The sequence below is a fragment of the Amblyomma mixtum genome, chromosome 5 (genome assembly GCF_055824585.1).
Source record: "Amblyomma mixtum isolate Tamu chromosome 5, ASM5582458v1, whole genome shotgun sequence".
NCBI lineage: Eukaryota > Metazoa > Arthropoda > Arachnida > Ixodida > Ixodidae > Amblyomma > Amblyomma mixtum.
Genome location: NC_143016.1, coordinates 171,575,658 through 171,596,793, shown reverse-complemented (window position 1 = coordinate 171,596,793; position 21,136 = coordinate 171,575,658).

Genomic DNA, 21,136 nt, shown 5'->3' with positions numbered 1-21,136 from the left:
GAGATATGCGAGACAGATTCATTTTCTTTCCTCAAAAAAAAAACATTTTCAAAGCCGCGTGTACTGAATACGGTGTCTTCGTTCACTCTCATGTCCCTCCCTTCTTCCTGTGAGGTTCAGGTGTCCACCGAGATATGCGAGACAGATTCATTTCCTTTCCTCAAAAACAAATTTGCCGACGAGCACGGCCAAGTTCCGCCACGGCTTGACTAGCAACCCAAACCGCAGCCTCATGGACGAGTTCAGGCGTCTAAACGAGCATCGCTTGACTACAATCACCCAGCGGTGCAATGCGATCATGGAAGCATCGCAGCTTCCACTAGCTTGTGTGAATGTACGTTCACTGTCGCTACACGGTCAAGACGTCGCACATGACCATGTCTTGGCTCGGTGCAAGGTTCTCTGTCTAACTGAAACATGGATGAATCCCTTGGTGGCACCAGTTGAGATCAAAGGCTTTCACTACGTTACAGGAGCAAGTCGTGCTTCCAACCAAGCAGCGGGAGTTGCCATTTACGCGCACCCAGACGTCAACCTAACACCGCTACAGTTTGACGACTTGCACTTTGATGTGGGGCAAGTGTGCGGTGTCAAGCTCGAAAGTGGACTTAACGTGGTGCGCGTCTACTTGTCACCTCACATATCCCAACGGGCTGGCCATGAATTCATGGGACGAGTGCTACCAAGCTGGTTCAAGTTTGGCCCAATGATAGTGGTAGGAGGCTTCAACCAGGATGCCAGAACGCATCAAGACTTCCTAGATGGAATGCAGAAATCTCTGGGTCTGCACTTGTCTACTCCACGGGACAAAGCTACCACCAAGTACGGAAGCTGCTTGGATTTGGTCTTCAGAACCCACCTCAGCGTCAAAGATCTAGACTACATATCACTCCACTTCAGTGACCACAAGGCGGTAGTAGTCGACGTAGACCCGATCAAACATAAAGAATTCACCGGGCATGAGCCATCTGCGGAAATCTCCCCCGACCTAAACTTTGAGGAAGTCGTGGATACAGCCGAAGTCGAAGAAGCAGATAAAGAGACGCACTAGGGGAGAAGTGAAACGCACCTCTGAAAGTGTGTAGTTTTAATGCGCAGTTAAAGTATACAGCCAAATAAAACACTAGTCAATAACAAACAGTCTCTCAGTCAATGCCTAACAGTGCTCCAGGAAAGGCTTCCGCCTTGAAGCAGTTTAGTGTGCCAAAGTGCCCCCTGAACTTTTTTTCCTCTCTCTGTGGCCACTTTCTTTATTAGTTGCTGAGAAAAGTGCACCGCAATACGCCCCCAAATAATTTGCAGGGATCGGGCTTGCCCTGCCGCCGATTTTCACACGCCGGGATTGAAATGCTCCTGGGTAGGACGTCGCACAATGCAGCCATTTTTTACAGTGGTCACATTTGTGTGCTTTGCGGTTTGTACGCGAGAATCGGACTGCACACATGTTGCCTGGGCAAATGTGGCCGCCGCGCTGGAAGTGCACATGTAATATTATCAACACAGTGCTGTAAATACTGACATGTTCTGTGAACTTGATTGTGAACATGTAAATCTACAGTATGCGACGACCACTTTCTTCAGGTTAGGTCTTCACCAACGGTGACAAATTCCAAGCTTTGTCCCAAAAGTAAGCCCTTGCGGCGCATTCAGGACAAAAATTCTGCGGGCACTTAATCCTGCTAACGTGGAAGAATGCGAAAGCATGTTTTTGAGAAACGAAATGTTTTTGCGGAAAGGAAAGGGCGCAGCAGCTCTCAAATCTTGACATTTCGGTGGACACCTCAACCGCGTCTTAAAGCATGCAACTGAAGGGGCATATATCATCGATCCAAGGCCCTGTCTCAAGCTAATGCAGTAGCACAAATGGGGCTCTGGATTCAGGGCTCTTGTGGGCACAGCACAGGCTGTCCATGGGCTCCCAACGGGGGATATGTGCGGGATTTACAACTCGGCATTGCGCGGGACCCACAAGAGCGACCCAGTACCATAGCACCAGCAGGAGAGCCCTATGGTATGCATGCGTAGAAACATTAAAGGGGGTTTTCCTCGCTTCTTTGTAGGACCCAGATGGACTGTAATGAGGTTCTCAGGGAGGACCAGCAGGGGGGGGGGGGGGGGGGGGGGGGGCTAAGGTGGCAGTGCGGTAGGGACACACATGGGCAAAACCATCCCAGGCCAACATGGGTTAACCCATGCCAGGCCACAGGGAAGACGTTCTGATTTTATTTCTGAAATGATTTTGCTTGGGATGATGCCTCTCCTGCCCCATTTTCTCTCCCGATTCGAGACGCCAATTGCTACACGTCGCAGCCATTTTTCTCCCAATTATAGCCCCCTCGGTGCGCCGGATCTTTTGTCCATCGGACCAGGAACACAAGCTCTGATGCAGGCCGGGAGACGTCCATTGGTCCGCCGCATGCATTCCGCCACAGCGTAAGGAACTTGTTCTGCTGAAATCCTGGTACCACCAGTCGTCAGTCCGAAAAAATCCCACAATTAACTCGTGCAATCAGAAAACATCGGACATTTGGGCTCGAACCCAGCCTCACTGCGTGCAAGGCGGGCACGCAGCGCGTATCCCATGAGTTTTTTTTTTTTCCTTCTTTATAGGTCGCGAGGGGTCGTAGGTTAAGGCGTGTTTGAGAGGCGCCCAGCGAACACGTTCTTGGGTATATGACTTAGTAACGTGTGTTTTTAATGTGTCATGATCTAATAATAGTGAAAAAGAAAACAAATAATACTATGCTAATTATGCATCAGAAATTGCCCAAAATCAAAAAGGCGGTATTATGGTCCTTCATTGTACTAAAACAAATGGAGAGTATGTATAGACGCGGTATAGTATGTCGTGCACTATAAGCTATATAGTGATTTTTAATAGTAATCGATAATTTCTGATTGCAAATTAACGATCGTGATCTATAAAGTGATGTTGCTTTGGTAAGCACTCAGAATTAAAAAAGAAAAGAGAAAAAGGAGGAGAAGGCACTACCGAGAATCTCATTGAGCGGAAATTTACGTCACATGACTTAAAAAACAATGGGGCGGAAAAAAGGCTGGACGAACGAGGAGATACGAAGCCAGGCGTCACATGGCACCTGGCCCAATCCGTGACCAATGCTTACTATTGTGAACGTACCTCACCCCTTTGGTATTTTAATCAATAAATTTTTTTGGAAATATGCGTCTCAATATTGCTGCAGCACTGGTTTGAAAAGATATGCTGATATAAACTTCACCCCGGATGGTCCCAATGCTTGTGTGGGCATCCTCCTTTATTTAGGGGACATTCCGCATCACCGATGGGAGATGTTTTTTCAAGGTCATGAGCCCCCCCCTCAGGACGCTTCTCGCTGATTGTTCTCGCACACATACGCCATATGCCTCTGAAAAGAAAGGATACAGACCATAAAACTAATTTCAGTCTTGTTACGTTGATGGACAAAATATTTCGGTATGCAACTGAAAGAAAATTTTACGGCATTTTGTCCCTCTTGGACGCTGAGTTTACGAACAGCTGGGTAAAGAAAGACGCTGAAGTGTTCGAAGTTTCATTGACGCCGAGCATATAACCGAGGCAGAGCCAGCAGTTAGACAACATGGTCATATCAAATGCGTAATTACGTGCTAGCACCAAGTCGTCGGCGTCATAAAATCCTTCTCCATCGTCGTGGCCTTCACCGCTCAAACGCCAGTAAATGTTGTTGTTTACCGCTGACATCTTTCGGAGAGAAGTCCGTCATAACTGACAGACGAAAGGGTTCCGCCACCCTTGCACTCGACGTACGCGTAGGATGGTGTTGTTATCTTCTCTCTTGGATTGATCAATAGAAACACGAGGAAATCAAGCTTTTCGCAGGCTATTGCATACTGTACCGTGAAATTAAAAACACTAATGATGTCAACTTATTGCAAGCAGATCTTAACTCAGAATCGTCTTTTCTTGGGCTAGTTGGTTTTTCGTGCTGTAGGTGTTTGCAGCGCACACGAAACACGGACGGACAGAAAAGGGAACGAAACACAGCGCTGTGTTTCGTTCCCTTTTCTGTCCGTCCGTGTTTCGTGTGCGCTGCAAACACCTACAGCAGATCTTAACTGTATTACTGTCTGGTGCATTAAATGGAAAATGGTTTTGAACACATCAAAATGCAAAGCCATGCGCTTTTCACGTCAAGGCGCCTCGCCACCAGCCTTTGACAACATCCCAGTGCTTCGTTAGCCCCGGTTACCTGGTATAAATACCTCGGTGTATATCACACATGAAACTTATTCTGGAACCAGCATATCATCTACATTACTGGAAACGCCAACCGCATGCTCGGTTACACAAAAAGAGACTTTTCTAATGCACCCACTTCAGTTAAACTCCTGTACAAAACACTGGTTTGTGCCAAGCTTGCATACGCAACGTCGATATGGAACCCTCAACCTAAGTCACTTATATCAGTTTTGGAAGCTGCTCAGAACCGTGCCGCTCGTTTTATCCTTCACGACTATCGCCGTACATCAAGTGTCACACAAATGACAAGCACTTTGTCACTACCTTTACTCTTACTGCGCCTAAAAATTTCACGACCTCGTCTCTTTTTTAAGACAATTTCAATCCTGTTTTGAAAAACGCTTTGCTCATTCCACCCACCTATGTTTCATCGCGCACTGACCATCCATGCAAAGTGGGTGTTCCAGCTTGTCACACTACCGCTCGTCAAAATTCTTTCATTCCAACTATATCATCCGAGTGGAATCACTTGCCAGCAGATGTGGCACTCACCGACGATCCTGAGCATTTTAAGAAAAAGTTAAGTGCCAGCTTTTCTTGCTCATGACATGTGTGCGCTTCGGTTAGCAGTTCCACATGAACTCTGTGTTGCTGATTTGTAGTTTTGTTTTTGTTGGTTTTTATTCTCTTTTCTCGTCTTTTTGTCTTCTTCCTCTAGGTCGCCATGAATTGTTGAAATCTGTAATACTCAGTGCAGTGAGCAATATGTTGTGCTGTAACCCGTGAATGTATTCTCATTTCTTGTCATCAGTGCTTGTTCCACTCCCCTCATTTGTGCCCGCGGCGCTATGAGGGTATTTAAAATAAATAATTAAATAAAATGCACAAAAAACTAAATAACACAAAGTGAACGAGGACGAGCGATTGTCAGCGTGTGTTGTCGCAGCTGCCTTCGTCGTCTCACACTCAACCCAACCGCAGAAGAAAAACCTGTCCCAAAGCAACTTAGGAAAGGCGGGGAGTACGACTGCATGACAGTGTCGGCGCAGTGACCGGACGCAGGGAACAAGTCGTAGATCGGAACCTCCTCGCAGGTCATGGAAGCGTCACAGGGGAAGGTGGGCGGGAGAGTGGCTTAAAAAGTTCGGTAGTGAGCACATCCTCGCCGTTTCGGGGAAGGGTGCTGGGAGAGACAGGACAGAGGCACGGCGAAGCCCCAGGGGATAACTACGGCCGACAGAAAAACCGGAGATAAGCAGGTTCTTTGTTGCGAATAGTCCCAGGAAAAGCAGGGAAGACGGTGCAGAGTTGAAAGGAAAAAACTTGAAAACAGCTTGCGGAAAGACGTGACACTGGTGTTTCTTTTCTCCAGGTGTTTTTTTTTTGTTTGGTTCTCTCGAGTACTGTATATCTTCCCTGTCCTGAGAGAACACATCAAGCTGCCGGCTCATTTGAGTTACCTGTTCTCGTTTGTCGACAGACAGCTGCTGCGCAATTGGTGATTAGTATCTCTTCCTGATAGGCTGAAGGGTGAAGCCATTTCTTATGGGGCGCGTTATTTCAACTTGGACAAGTTTCGTTATCAATTGGCGATCTCTTGGCGAAGAAGCTTAAAGAGTTCCTGCTCGACAGTCAAGAATGTGCGGTCTTTGTCAATCCACCGCTACTGACGGCGGCTAGCGGATGTTAAGAAAGCTGCTGCAATGAACGACGACAGTAGCAAAGCTTCAGCCGCCTAAAACATCATAAATGTAAGCCTGTATTTTCTGGCGCCAATTTCTTGACGACGTCTAAGAGCAGATTAGAAAGCGAGCTTATCTAGGCTTTTCTTCAATGAAAACCCAGGCGGCCTTCTTATCAGCACCTCTTCAACTTGGCTGCAGAAGAAAACAATGTATTTTTTTATGAACAACCTGGATCCCGTGTTTCATCCTTCGTCATGTACTTAAAACTTTTAAAAGCAGGTGGTAAAGGAGAATTTAAAATTTCTTCACGATTTATCTAATATTACAGGCAACACACATTCTTGAGTCACAAGATGCATGCATCAGTGGAAGGTGGTCACACCACGAGCCATTTATTCTGCACAGAAACTAACATACACTCTGCCAACACTTCTAAATTCGTTTCATAAATCAGGTCTTGATTTCTATACTCTTCATGTACCAGCCTTACGTGAGTTCTTTGTTACTCATTCTATCTTAAATAATTGAAAACCCTTTTTCATTTTGATGTGCATGTCTTTTTCTCCGTTATGTTGTGCACATATTTTATTTGACGTTAATTGTTATTTATGTCTATTTCCTGTTGTATTGTTCTTCCTATTTCCTATTCCCCTTGGTTATTGGTGTTTTTTACAGGCCTCCATACTCTTCTATTACGTTCATGGAAAACTTAAAACATATTTACAATGTCGCGTAAAAAGAGACGATAGACTAATACTGGCTGGTGATTTCAACTTGCCTAATATTGAATGGCAGACCTCTTCATCATACTCTGCCCATAACGCTGATACTGTAATGCTCGACATTCTGTTCACATTTGACCTGCTGCTTGCCGTAAAAAAATTGATGGAAGCGTAAGGAGCCGCAGGATCGATTTTACATTTTTTGTAAGTGGTGCCATCCGCAACTTCATAACTTGCGAATACCTGATCACAAAGCTGTGCGGCTGAGCTTGACAAATGTGTACCCGGATTGTCAAACTAGCGTGCCATTTTTTGCCACTTTTTCACGTTGGAAGATGAATCTATTCTGGATATGCTTGATTCATGTTTTGATAATTTTAGGAATAGCACTGATAGTGTGGATGACTTATGGCTTACCTTTAAAATGATCGTTTCCGATTGTATCGCCCGGTTCGTTCCCAAAATTGCAAAAAAAAACTGTGCACTGTAATCCCTGGATTTTCCGGGAGTAGTTACGCTTGCAGCGAAGGCTTAAAAGGTTAAAAAGAAATGAAGCTTCCACTATTGATTTTAATGATGGATTTCTGCTTCATTTCTTCGTTTTGAAAATATTCACGGTAAAAACGCACAATACTGTATATATATATCCGTTCTTTACATACACATGCAGAATAAATACCATGAAAGAAAAAAAGAGTCGGCGTAGCATTGTGGCTAGCACACCCGGCTACGGAACGGAAGTATGGTGGTTCGATTCTTGCCACGCCTAAGATTTTAGGATGTTCTTTTTTTTCTGGTTAAAAGAGTAGTCAGTCATGATTTGTGACTTGCAATGACTACTTATACAAGACTTTCACTTCAGACGTAATGGACAGACGGACAGGGTAATGGCCGCTAGTATGTGCTATTAAAGGATTTCGCCTTGAAAAGAAAGTAGACTGGGCATCTACTTTTCGCTTTTCGCATGACAGATCAGGAATCCGTGGTGGCATCCGGGTCCCGCGTGGACCGGCGCTCCCTTCGCAGAGCCGTCTTCACCAAAACAGACGGTCGCAGTTTCACCCCACGGCCCCGTCGTTTTCAGACGACGTTCAATGCGCGCCAGGCACAGATACCACGAAAACTCGGCTGTGCCTCAACGCACACATGCATGACGGACGGGCAAATATGTGCCGAAAATGGTGCACCTATGCGTGCTCCTTCACCTTTTGGATGCTCCAGTTGAGCATGCTAGCATCTGACCGAATTTCTACAGTGTGTTTCACAGAGGGAAACTTGGAGTGCGTGACCGCCACGCTTCGCAAAGCGCTGCCGTTAACAGCCAGGGAAATTCGGCAGCACAGACCGATGAGCAATTAACACGGCCAGCGAATCTTATTTGCATGTGCCTCATGCCAGCCATTTGTCACCTTTTCGCGCACTTGTGCGTGCACTCCCCGACCACCTTAGAGCGGGTTGGGGTAGCGGCCTCGGTTTCAAATGAGATGCCCTCGACTCAGTGTGCCAAGCTCAGCCAGAGCCAGCTACCAAGTGACAAGAGGTGTGGTCGTTTGGTGCCCAGATTTCACCGGTCGCAAGCCAGGGAATGGGTCGGCGCCAAAGGTTCACAAACAAAACAAAAGTTTATACAGCAGAGGGACGATACAGAGGAAACTCTAATCACTCGTAAAAAGAAATTCCAAGTGATTTACAGTACAATGCTACTCCTGCAAAGTAACCCTCTAGAAAGTCTACAAGAAAGGGCTTGCACCTAAGTGCACTATTACTGGAGAGAGAAAAACTAACAAATCACAATTTGCTCACCTGGCACTGAGACTGTACGACGCGCAGAGGATACCGACGGAGCCTCCGCCCAGGCTGCCGCTCGCTCTCTCGCTGGTCCGTGGCTAACCAGTGGTGTTGAAGCGAGAGTCATGCCTTGTCATGCGGGCGCACTTCTTCGAAGCGCGCTCGCTTAAATCCCGTGTTGGCGGCACGGCCTGGCAGACAGCGTTCAATGCCCTTCACATACAGGCGTACGCCGTGTCTGTTGGTTCCTCGCGCGAAAACAGGCGCGCACATACACACAGCATTAACTCTAAAATTTCATTCTGAACCTTCGCACCGGGCACACGTCACAATTCGAGAGGTGTGGAGAGCCTTGCTAGCAAAGTGGAGAGTGCAGCCACACACAAGGTTAGGCGCTCTCCGCGGTTCTCTGTTGCTGCTGTTCTAAAATTCTCTACAACGCTCGCCGACGCGGAGCGCGGGGGGATAGCCGTCGATTGTTCTAGAGTGTCCGAGTCGTTTCTACGCGATGTTGACGGAGAGGGCGTAGCCTTGCGTGCGCTAAGAGATTCCCGCCACTTCTTCACTCGCGCGACGGCGGCGGCGCCACGACAGAAAGTTCCAGATGCCCCTTGAAGCCACTACCGGCCTTTGATCAGTGAGGACGCGCGTTCAGCGCGAGAAGAAGGAGTCTGCACAGTCGACACTGTGTGTATGTGCACGCCTGTCTTGGCGCGAAGAACACACAGACGTGGAGTGAGCTTATATAAGAAAGGCGTTGACCACCCTAGCCGCCATCGAAGCTTAAGTAAACAAATTGTGTTTTGTTTGTTTGCCTCTCTCTCTTGTAGTAGTGCACTTTAAGTGCAATAATTATTTTGTATTGGAATCTCTCTCAAATGTACCTTTACAGTTAGTGGAGTGTTTCTTGAAGAAGGAATATGTCTGAAAATTAAAAAGCTGTCTGTAAACGTACATACATGCCTTGCTCGCATTCTTTGCCTCAATCTGTCGGAAAGCTGAAACAGCTAATGAGCTGCGCTTAAATTTCGCATTAGGAAATAACGCAATCGTCGGCAATTTTTTTTTTTCGTTTCTTGCTAAGGAGGAGAGGAGGTTTCGCTTTTACCCTCTCCTGGTTATAACAGACAACGGCGACGGCGACACCGCGAGACGCAGAAACGGGCGCCCAAGGGTTGCGCTCTAAAAAAACACGGATGGACGAGAGGTAGTACACCCGGCTCCTAATCTAGTGTTCTGCGGTTCTACTCCTCGCTGCGGCGCCGTTTTTTATTTCCAGCGTTTCGTTATAAAGGTGTGTATCTACTCCTGCAGAGGGAGTGCGCTTTGAAATAGTGCGGCGATTCTCGAAAAAGGAGTGAAATATGGAACAAGCGCATACTCCATCGAAAGGAGTTCTCTGCACTCCTTTTCTTGTTAGAATGTAGAGAGCGGCACCGTGGGGGGTGCTTGAGCCGGGTGATTCTCTTACCAATGGCCCGAAGGCAGCGTATGCCTCGTAAATTTTAGCAATGATCGCAGAATACCTCTGCGGGTGGTCATTTGCCGTTAGCAGAGCTAAGCCACTCCAGGAACAAAATATTACCTTTCTTTAGAACTGCCGTCGGAAGACCGGAGCTAACCGAAACGATACTCGCCGCTGTAGGGCATGCTGGTACTGCGGTCACATCAGACGCGTTTTTCGATCTGTGTTATGTAAACTCCGAGGACAGAGGCACACATCGGCCTCCTGAACGAATACTCGGAGGTATACGTCGGGATCAACTTATATTTGGGCTGCTGTGGCGTTGTACAACACAGGATAGAAACCGGCACTTTGGTTGCGTTCACAGCGAGCGTACCCAATTCCCTACTACCAAACGCGAGGACATGGAGCGGCAGGTACCCGATCTTAACGATCACGGCACAGTCGAACACTCAATCGAACACAAGTCGACATGGGGGACACCCGGCCCTATTGGCGCAGAAGCCAGATTGTTGCTACTGGGTGGCAGTCGACTATCGCAAACTCAGTGCTGTAACACGAGTCGACCCATACCACATCCCCATTACACAGGAGAGACTTTCTGACCTGTGCTTTTTCACGTACTTCACGGTGGTGGATCTGGCGGCCGGATTTCGGAAGACAACAATGGACCCAGAAGATCCTGAGAAGCCGCTACTCAATATACCCACCGGGCACAATGAACGGAAAGGGATGCCGATGGATCAGGTTAGCAGCCCTGCTGTCTGACAGAGGACCACTGGTGTTATCCTGGCAGTCCTTGTGGGAAAGTAGTGCTTCGTGTATATGAACGACATAATATAGAATGGAAGCTGTGAGGAGCGTTTGCGACATCGGAAAGGTTTTCGAGCGGCTCACAGGAGTGGGCCTCAAGCTCAAACGCTTTAAAATGACAATTCCTAAAAATGGAGATTAAATGCATTGGCCACGTTGTTTCTGCTGAAGGCGTCCAGCCTGACCCGGAGAAACTAAAATTTATCTCAGATTTTCCATCTCCTGCTACCAGGTCCGGCAGTTTCTCAGCCTGATTGGCTGTTACCGAAGGCACATAGAGGAATTCGTCAAGCTAGCTAATCCGCAGACCGCCATAACCTCCAAGATGGTCGCTTTTCGCTGGTCAAATGATTCGGCACATGCTATTGGGGCTCTGAACAGAAAGTTAATCAGTGATCACGGTTAAAGAATGCACCGCGAAAAGACAAGGACAAAAGAAGTGGGCAGGACTGGCGCTGCTTTTAACCATGATCACTGACCAACAAGCCCAAACAGCCACTTTAGTTAATCAGTGCACCGCTGTTGCATCACCCAGATTTCAGTTCGCCTTTCGTTAATGGCCACAGATGCGTCAAAGTTCGCAGTTAGTGCCGTGCTTTCGCATGTTATCGAGGGTAGAGAAAATCCTGCGGCTTTTTCTAGCCGACAGCTGAGCCCCTCAGAGTGGAAGTAGGTAGCCACGGAAAGGGAGTGCTCGCGGTTATCTGGGCCACGAAGCACTTCAGGTGCTACATTTATTTTTTTATTTAGTTATACCTCAAATGACCCTTGGACAGGGGTTTTACATATTTTGTGTTACAACTTGTATTTAACATTTTTCAATTTTGCTAAACCTGTTCTTTTTTTCATATATTATGTATTCGCTCCTCCTGCTTGGGCCTACTGTAGGCCTGCAGTATGTTCTAAATAAATAAATAAATAAATAAATGAGTCGTGGGCGGCTTCACAAATGAAAATTTCGAATGGCTGTCCTGAAATTTGACGCACTGTAGTGGTGAACCGCTTCTTCAGGTAGATCATTCCAGTACTTTGCTGTTTGAGGAAAAAACTAGTGGCGATGCGATGATGTGCGCGCGAGTGGTGGGCATACAGAATATGCCATTCAGTTCATGCTTGTCACAGACTGCCACCCTCTGAAATGGGCGATGAGTGTCACAGACCCCATCTCGCGGCTGGCTAGATGGAATTTATAGCTTCAAGAATATTCCTTTGAGGTCCCACATAAGTCAGTAAGGGCACACATGAACGCTGATGCGTTAATTCATCAAGCTACCATGTCAGCTGTACGCGACTTTCTCCTTCTAATTGACCCCGTCGAGTTGTGCGATAAGCAGCACAAAAGTGCCGGCCTCACGTGAATCACTGGAAGCCGAGAGGCAAAATCAGCTGACCCCCAACAGTAAGTCTCCTTCATTAGGAGGAGGAGGATAACCTATATTTCCGCCGACAAAAGCAGCAGATGGTGTGAGGTTATAGCCCCATTAAGGGGCCATGAGCCCGTGGCGTTCGGCGACTTCTAGGGCTGCGCTCCGGAACATTGCAATAGAACAGAGGGCAGCAGAAACGGTTGTGGAATTAGGGCATTCATTCATAAAAGTATGAATTGGCAAAAGGTCAAACAGGAATGGAGGGAATATTTAGGGCTAAAAGGAACAGTGTAAGGCAAGCAAACATTGCTTTGCTTTTTATACCTGTGGACAGGAGGTAATGGCGAAGAGGAAAATGAAAAAATAGTAGAATGTATCGCAAGCCACATTGTTGAGCTAGGAGGAGAGAGAGAGATAATTGTATTAGGCGACATGAGTGCACACATCGAAGACCTGGATGGGTACAGAAATTCAACAGGAAGCTTGCTGCTGGATATGTGTGACAGGCATGATTTAGTCGTATGCAACAGTACCGAGAAGCGTGAAGGGCTCATAACATGGGAAGCAGGGACCCTATGCACATAGGGTAGTAGTCTATATACAGGGAAGTATATACACGTCGGATGTATATTAGGTTAGGGGTAGTGAGCATTGATGAACATAGATGAACACAATACTTACGAAGTGGTTACGTTGCACGGTAAAGCTCGCCACTGAGGGGCACGGACAGAATCTCTCCCTGGGGAAACGGTTCTGATACAGCCGACTTTTTGCAGAAATCTCGCCTTATTCGCAGGGAAGAAGTTACAAATGATTAGGGAAATAATAAAAAAAACAGTGCTGTATTTCCCACCTTCAAAAACTGGACTGAAATGCGACGGGCGCTGTGGAAGCCCGTCCAACCCGAGCGGAGGAAGTCGCAATAGCTCTCGCTGCCGCCGATCCAAAATCGAAAACGGTTGTCACAGACTCTCGCCGGGCCTGTGAACATTATCTTGCAGGCGAAATATCACCTCTTGCCTCGCAAATTCTAAGACGCGCTCTCGCCGATCCAACTCGCACAAAAGTGATCTGGGCTCCTGGCCACCAGGGTCTACGAGGCAATGAGGTCGCTGATGCGGCCGCCCGAGCGCTCACACACCGGGCTCCTCATCCTAGCTCTCATGGCTCAGAAGCTCATAAACCGCTTCTGCGGTTCCGGAAAATCCTAATTTATTATTGCGACAGCCACCGTCTCTACCCGGCACCTGCCAAGGGGCTGAGTAAGGCGGAGGAGCGAACTCTGCGGCGCCTGCAGACAGGTACCCTTCTCTGTCCTGCAATAGCAAAACACTTCGATGCGAACATAGATGGGCGCTGCCCGCACTGTGGAGAGATCTGCGATATCTTTCACATGGTGTGGGCATGTACTCAGAATCCTCACCTTCCACCCTCCCCCACCCCCACCCGAGAGGCATGGGAGACTGCCCTCCTCAACTGCTCCACACTGGAGTCCCAAAGGGCTCTGGTCAAGCGGGCGCGAGACGGGGCCTCGTCATGCGGTGTCCCGGACTAAGGATACCGACCATGCAGCAGGGTTTTTTACCCTCAAGCTCTCTTTGATTGAAGTTTTTCACCACCACCACCACCACCGCCGGCGGGCCGAGTATACGGCGGCCTCATGGCTGCTGACGAGCGTGAGCGGCGAAAAGAGGACGCCCGCATCCAAGCGCTGAAATAGCAGCTACTAACGCGAAATCAGCTATCAGACAGGCAAGCGGGCGCATATCGGATGAGCATGCGCATGGCAGCCTGCGTCGCCTAGTAGCGCAGAGGCAGCTTCAAAACGCCACTCCGGCATCTAGCAAAATTTTGTCCACGACAGTAGAACAGGTGTTAGAAAATCCTCGTTTGCATGACGTGCCTTCATATCGCTCTCTCCAAAAAATTACGAGGACGCTTAAGCTTTGCCTTAAGAGTAGACGCGATAGCTGCTTTCGTGCTTCTTTCTTTATTCATTTTATTTCTTATTTCTCACCTATTACCAATATGCAATCACATCATCGACCACGCTCATCGATGATCTGATTGCACAGCGTCCCTCATAGCCTGAGTGGCTTTGGGACGTTAAACCCCAGTAGATCCAAATACACATACACATCATTTGTTTCAGCACAATGAATCAAAATAACATCGCCTTACATATCACGGTATGTGAAAAAGGAAACAACTCCTCTGACTGGTGCAAACGCTAGTATAGGCAACACAAACCATGTGGCTGTTTATGGAGCTGTTTAGTGTGGCTGTTTACTGGGAGAATGTTATCGGAAAGATGTTCAGTACACAGCATTATTACACGACAACAAACACTATCAGCAGTCTCAATAGTAAGTTATGCACGTTGTCAAGAAGCACGTAGCACATGAAAGCACCTCCCACGTACCTATTCTTATACCTGGATAAATGCTTGAACATATGAAACAACCTTGTAATGACGGAGCTCTAATTACGCAGGGAGGCCAAAGGTCTGTTGCAGTAATTCCTACATAAATAGGCCGGCGCACAACATAAAAAATGTCGTTATGGCGGTCGTTATTGTAGAAAGGCTGTTTTTGAGCGCCGTGAAAACTTGCAGCGATTTGCTCTCTTATAAAGGTACGACGCAAACATGCGCGTTATGAACAATCAGATGCGTTGTAGTGAACGGCGATTAGAAGTCACATACGGACACCCTGTATATGTGAGTGCGTGTACGGTGGCCCAGCAGACCGATGTTTTAGCGAGGGAACCGTGCAGCACTAGCGTTCTTTGCAAGATAACGTAAGAGGCCTCTTTGAGGCAACTGTAAGGCACGCTAGAAAGGCATAACAATCTCTAAAAGAACGAATATTTTGGCGAATCACAGACCCGGTTTCAAACTGAAATTACTGCGGCCTACTGTATGAAGGAAGCTGGTCGCACTGGTACGGGTGCGACGGCAATCAACGGCAAGACAATCGATTTTTATTAGGACATGAGTAAATTTAGACTAGAATATTTTGCCACGATCGCTTTTTCAATGCTGTAATTCTACCATTTTTAGGTCTATATTGATTTTTATACTCTCTTATTATGCGCTGTCATGTCCTGCCTGATAACACGACAGTGTCCACATAAAGAATGGTGCGTTTCTAAAATACACCATTTTGTAGTGCCGGCCTCTGTCAACCTGTTCGTTTGTTTACTTGTCTTTTCGGTCCACATTAACTTAGAACTTTTACCATCACTGCCAGGCGGGGCGAATACCTGTGCGACTATCACCCAGGGTGCAACGAGAAAGAGGCAGTAAAACTTCTCGGAAAACAATGTCTCCTCGTGTGCTGTGCGCATGCTACGCCCCTTTTTCTCAACGTGAAGCCGTGGTTTTCGATGGAGAAAATATTCAAGGGTTGGCTCTTTGCAATAAATCAACAAGTCAGAAGACACACTGCATTTAAAGCTTAGCATTGATATCTAAAGCAAATCAGTCCGCCACGCATTCTACCCGCTTCTCGAGGAATCAATGAAGGTTTGGACGAAAACAGGACGCCGTGTGCAACATCATGCAGAGGCATCGTAACTCCCGGTACTTGCCCTGCGTCATGGCGAAAGGCGCTTACTATCGAAGGCACTACCACGACTAGCTAATTTTTGTGAGCCAATTCAGCCAGCGAGCGCAAGCGTGCCAGCTTTCACAGATGCTCGTTAAGTGAAAAATGTATTAGTGCCGCCCATATCAGTTTTAACATGTCTCAAAAAACGTCAGAGCAGCGCATGCTGAAAGTGATGTGCGCGACTCAACGTCTACTTGAAAAAGTTGATAAATTTTCAGTCATCGTAACGAACTGCAAGATCGATGCGTATTATTTCGGAACGCCAAAAAAGAAAGGTATCTGTTGAGTGGAACGAAGAGCGTGACCTTGCAACAGATGTAGGCTCTAGCGTGATTGAGGTTCCTTTGAATATATGCGGGAGCTATGTCGTCATGATTATTCGAGATGTGATCACGGAGCGTTGTTTTTTCTGCTCTTTTGCGAGCTCTGGTTTGAAATCGGCCGATAGCCTCTATGTCACTACAATTTCTAGACAGCCGTTGTCTCGTGTTCTAACAAGTTACACTCTCGAGGAGGGGGCGAAAAACCTCGTTAAGAAGATTTAGTTCCTTATGCCAGATAGTGCTTTATCGCAAGCTTGACTTTCGTGCCAACGAAACGGAGTGCTTCATGCGACACTCTTAGAGGATAAACGGCTTGCCCAACTCTTTTATAGCAACCAGAGCCATACGGAGCGGAAACAGCAGTGCATTCATTGCAGGCGGTGCCAATACTGATAGCGCAGCGCATGAGATACAGTGCGGTCTTCTTATACTTCCGCATTTATTCACACACTCAGAATATGGCTACACCTTCGGGTCACACAGATGGCCCACCTCAGGAACTTAATCATCAGCGAGAGCTAAGCGCTGCCGGTGCTGGCGGAATTTCGTGCGCACTGCCACTACTGGTGCTGCAAGCGTGTCCCATAGAGTAAAGAACCGAGCCATGTTTGCGATTGTTCCGGCTGGCAGTTTATTTCAAGAAGAGCTGCCGCTGTCAGCGAGAAAAGTGCACCTACAGAAATGGAACGCAGGTTCATGTAACTCCAGGTAAGAGAGTCACATGGAAAACAAAGCAGATTTATACTAAAACCACGGCACAATCCACGATGGAGCTAGGCAATGAACTCTTCGTTTTGTTGAACATCGACAGAGTGTTTAGGCTAATAAGTCGGCCTGGAACTTCGAAACGCTTATTTGTGAATGGGTGCCGTCCTAAATCAGCGCGAAAATTCATTGGTGCCTTTTGACTATAGACTAAAAATTTCCGTGGCCATGCTGCTGTTGAGGTATTAGCGGGGTCGCAGCGGAGCACCAGACAGAGACGACCAGCGTGGCAGGCTTCTAGTTCCGGACTGCGCGTGCCGGGCTTGCGCTCCGAGCACGCGCTGTCGTTCTTTATTTTCTTTTGTCGCGGGAACGCCGATCTCAGCGCCTGCGCTTTATAGCGTCGCCGGGCGCTACAGGGCCCCCCGCCTAGACGGAACGTCGGAATGTACGTGCCGACGGGGCAGAGATGGAGTAGCCACGGCAGGCAAGCAGGCAGCGAGAGTAACAGTGTCCCCACGGGGTCGCTACAAGGTCCGGTAAGTTCAGGTCAGAGGCCGGGAAGAGCAGTCGGGTGGAGTGCGCCGGCTCAGGTGGACGAGCCTGGCTGCTGCGCAAGGGGCGAATGATGCAGGGTGCCGAGCTGACAACGGACATGGGAGCAGGGGAGGCCATGGTCGGGCCGTCACCGACTGTAGTGCTGCCCGCGGACACAAGTGTCGTCGGTGTGGGGACGTTGGAGCTGGTGTCGGTGGGAATCCGGCGCGCCGAGTACGTCGGCACAAGCGCTGGAGTGGGCGAAACGGCTCCGTGGCCTGACAGCAGCTGTGTTTGGACCATCGACATAGCGGCGACAGCTGTGACGATGCCGGAGCAAGTTGCTGGGCTCAATGCCAGGTGCTTGGGCGAAGCGGGAGTGACAGTCCGGAGCGACTGGCCAGTGCTGATGCGCGTGTGGGCACGGTTGGCTGTAGGTGGCTGCCAGGAGGTTGTGGCAGTGACATGCCGTGGAGCTGAGACTGCTACATCAGACGGCTGGCTGACAGCAACAGGCACAGCTGGTGGTTGGACAGTTGCTGCACTACTCGGTGTGGGTAGCTCGACCATTCGGTGCCGAGGGTGGCTCAAGTCAGGCACCAAAGCAGACGCTTGCTGCAGCGGTGTCGAGCTGCCAGGGTCAGAATCCGAGAAGCAGTTGATCGTACTGAGGGCTTGGGGTGGGGCCTCTTGGGCAGGCGGTGTGGTCGCCAGGGTAGTGGGGCTGGTATGTGGCATATGCTGCGGTGGCGGCGTCAACCTCACAGCAGAGGCCTGCAGAGCTGTTGGCGGTAGTGACGAGGTAGATGGAGATGCCGGAAGCCTCGGCACGGCTGCTGCCGCAGAGTCGTCCTTGGCTGCAGGAGGCTCTGGCGACAACGCCACTGAAGCGCAAGGAGGCAGAGCTAGAGACGCGGGTCGGATAGTAGTGGGAGCAGGACGCGAGGCGGAGCTCGTGCGGATCCCACCTGGTGTGGCGTCGAGAGAGACAGCCGGGCTGGAGACGCTGGACGGGAGTGGCGGCGAGGCGGCGAGGGGCTGCTGAGGCGGGCCGGGTTCTGATGAAGGCTGCGTGGGCGCGAGCGAGGCCGGTGCAGGGCCAGAGGCTGGCGGCGGCGAAAACGGGTCCGCTGCGTCGTAGAGCGGCGGCGGAACGTAGTAGGCGCCGAAGTACGCCAAGACGGCCGCACGCAGCTCATCGTATGGCCGGCCGCCGAAAGCAGAGTAGGTGAGCCGACGCAGGAGGTCGGCCGGGAGGATGTCACAAAGGACTTCGTGTTTGAACGGCTGGATGGTGATGCCGTTCAGGTACATCGCAGCCTCCAGTTGGGCGAACCACCCGCCGACGCCTGCAGGCCGGAACGCCGGGAGCGGCGGGTCGAAACTTGGGTGCTGCCAGTACGCCATGCTGGAACGCCGCTGAGATAGAAGGCACGGTTCGCCAGGTCACCACTGTTGAGGTATTAGCGGGGTCGCAGCGGAGCACCAGACAGAGACGACCAGCGTGGCAGGCTTCTAGTTCCGGACTGCGCGTGCCGGGCGTGCGCTCCGAGCACGCGCTGTCGTTCTTTATTTTCTTTTGTCGCGGGAACGCCGATCTCAGCGCCTGCGCTTTATAGCGTCGCCGGGCGCTACACTGCCATGAAATTGGACACCTTACTAGCATGCCACTTTACTAGACACCTTACTAGCATCAATCGTGAAAAAATGATTGATGTGAATGATAAAAACAACGCATATTTATTGACCCTAAGGTAAGTCAGTTCTAAAATTGCAAAAAGTTCAGTGTGAGTGCTCCGCCCGCTATTTCTCACGCCTTTCAAAAGTGAAATAGCAGAGCGACCGTTAAGTTTTTGTCAAACGATTAATAGAGCTGAAAAACGATGCAGACAAGAATGCCAAGACAGCTCAGTGGTTGTATGTAGCAGCTTGATGGATATAAGCGCATCTTCCCATAAATATTGAGCGCCAGAAGGTGGTTAGTTTGTAGGGGCTCGGCATAATGATTTTGACATCTATGCGGGCAGCCACGAAGGAGACGTATCGCGTCCTGTACAGTTGGCACCTGTTTTAAAAGCGACGCGGACCGCAGTTGCGCGCTCTTGGGGCAGAAACGAGGTTGTGGGCACAGCAGAGCACCTGCCAGTCGGAGGAAAGCGTGGGTTCTATGAACCCTGTCCCGCTGTCGCCATCGGCCTTGATGACGGGGAACGCGGCGATAATAACGGGCTCCTGGTTCAAGCCGGTCGTCCATGTGTGCACGTGGATGTACTCTATAACCGGGAAGAGGTCCAGGTTGGACACCAGGTCATATCCGTGGCTCAGTTCTAACATTGTGGACGTAATGCAAAGGCGGCGAAGCCACGGGGTGTTGGTCACCACTTGCCTGACAGAAGATATGTCCAAGGGGACGACGCTGCTCTCCAGCTTCAAGCTACGGACCTCTGCCATCACCTGTGAAGAACATCGTTTACGTTTACGTTTCGTTTCGTTTATGGGGTTTAACGTCCCAAAGCGACTAAGGCTATAAGAGACGCCGTAGTGGAGGGCTCCGGATAATTTCGACCACCTGGGGTTCTGTAGCGGGCACTGACATCGCACAGTACACGGGCCTCTAGAATTTCTCCTCCAAAGAAATTCTAGCCGCCGCGGCCGGGATCGAACCCGCGTCTTTTGGGTCAGCAGGTGAGCACCATAACCGCTGAGCCACCGCGGCGGCTGTGAAGAACAGTCGGGAAATGCATAGGGTAGGTACTGAGTCAGATTGCCAGTATTGCCTGTACTTGACGTGGATGCAACGTCAGGTGAAGGCGATGATAGTTTTTCCTTATAGCCACCGACGCTTGGTAAAACATCGCTAGGTGTCGAAGGCCAAATGCTCGCCTTTTTGTAACTTATTTCAGTACCACACGAAAGACACCGACGCTATCCCTGCCTTAGTAAGCTTAAACAGCGGTTGTGTACTTGCAAGTGGGTAAGTATTTCTTAGTAAAGTTCAATATATCCATTCGTGGATCTCTTGCGTGGCACTAAAAAAACTAACAATTTCTGAATTCCGCTCATGTAACCTATTAAGTACGGAAAAAATGGGACAGCAACGCTTACACACGCTCAAAACATTGAAATATTAAGGGGAGACAGCTTGCGTTTTCGATGTGTTCAAAATACTCAGGAAAACCAACCATGAAGCCTTATCTACCTGCATTTACATGAGATGCACCAGCCCGAAAGTTAGAACCGTAACAAAAAGCCTTCTTTAAATTTACTGGAATAGTGCGATACCACAAAAAAAAAAAACAGGCTTATCCTGACGAAGCATCTAACCGCCCTTACCTGCGCCAGAGCAGTTGTTTGTCCACCGGCGAAACACCCATGTCCAAGGTTCCGGAGTCTGAGTTCACGGACCACGCAGCCCCGAGGAAGCGTAGGTGGCGGACGTGCGGGAGGTCGCACAATGTAAGCCGTCTCAGGGGGCAGAGCAAGTGCAGCGACTGGAACGCCTGTTCGGTGCATGTGGAAGGAGCTTTGCAGACGTCGCAAGTCAATGACCGTGCATCCAAAGCTATACACACGTCTAGTTCGTGGAGCCGAAAGCGCGCCCTTTCGAGCTGCTCGAGGCGTCCGTAGCAACACACGGCGCATGACGGCAGGGACAACGCCCGTAAACCGACGAGGCCAGCATCTGCCAGTACAGAGCAGCAGTCGACGTTCGCCCCAAAATGAATTGAAGCTAGGTTGAGCTCTGTCAGGCTGTGACATCCTCTGAGGAAGTTCAGCAGGGACGCGATGTGGGTGGCACTTGCAGACGTGGGGGCCGCTGTCGCTGCAGAGGAAGACTGCAAAGTCAACTCTCTCGTGTTGTGGTGCCAGCGGCGTTGGGCTGCTGCTTCGAGTGTTGCAA